Source organism: Trichechus manatus, unplaced genomic scaffold (assembly GCF_000243295.1).
Source record: "Trichechus manatus latirostris isolate Lorelei unplaced genomic scaffold, TriManLat1.0 scaffold00013, whole genome shotgun sequence".
In the NCBI taxonomy this organism is placed as follows: Eukaryota; Metazoa; Chordata; class Mammalia; order Sirenia; family Trichechidae; genus Trichechus; species Trichechus manatus.
The window spans coordinates 31,134,674-31,135,735 of NW_004443949.1; positions in this window are offsets into that span (position 1 = coordinate 31,134,674).

The window sequence follows — 1,062 nt, forward strand, 5'->3', positions numbered from 1 at the left end:
TTTGCAAATAAATGAGAAAATGACTGAACTGTTGAAAATCTTGGAACTGACATCAATGTCCAAAATCTCTCTGTATCTACTAGTAGGAACAGTTGCTACTGTTCTGTGTCTAGGATCAAAAAACCCTCATGGAAATGGGAAGTTGAGAGAGAGAATTATTAAAATAAAATGTCCACAGTCTCTGGACTAGTTAGATAAGAAAGGAGAAGCTACAACTGTGGTTTTCTCATTAAAGATTAGTATTTTAATAGATATTTATTAAATGCCTACTCTCTATATACCAAATGTTTTAACTTTTATAATATTGTTCATCATAACTCCAAATATAGTTAAGTTTTCAAAAAAAGCCTAACCGGGCTTTGAACTGCATAGGAACGTTTTCTATTTTAAACATAAAAATCATTTGAAATTTTACTGGTCAAAGCTGCTTAGAATCACAAGTGGCAAGAACTAATTGTATTGGTATGAGAGCCAACATTCCTTTATTGCGATACAGGCAAATAAATAGATGGTGGAAACAGTCACAGGTAAATTGAGACTTGAAATATAGAATTCTGTATTAAGACAAAAATTAACCTGATTAGAATCCAGGAACCAGAGAGGTTCTGTTTAATTATTCATTTATCTTTTATTCAATAATAATTAAGCACCCTATGTGTGCAAGGAAGACAAAGATGAGTGAGACACAACTCTTTACACTTAAGGATCTAATGACCGGGGGGAACTTAACCAGTTACACCAGTTACTGTAGAATCGACTCTGACTCATGGTAACACTGTGCTCCACATGCTCCACAGGGTTTTCAAAGAAGATCGGCAGGCTCTTCTCTGAGGCACCTCTGGGTGACCTTGAAATACCAGCCTTTCAATTAACAGCCAAACATTTCCACCACCGAGGGGCTCAGTGGGAGGTTAGAGACATTTAAATATTTTAAGTTTTTGATTATAAAGAATAGAAATAACAGAACGAAAGAGTAAATAAGAAAGTGTTTAAATAAATGTTAAACCACAATGAGATACCAGGTTACAATATGAAACGTTAGGAAGGCTGTGTAGTACAGCC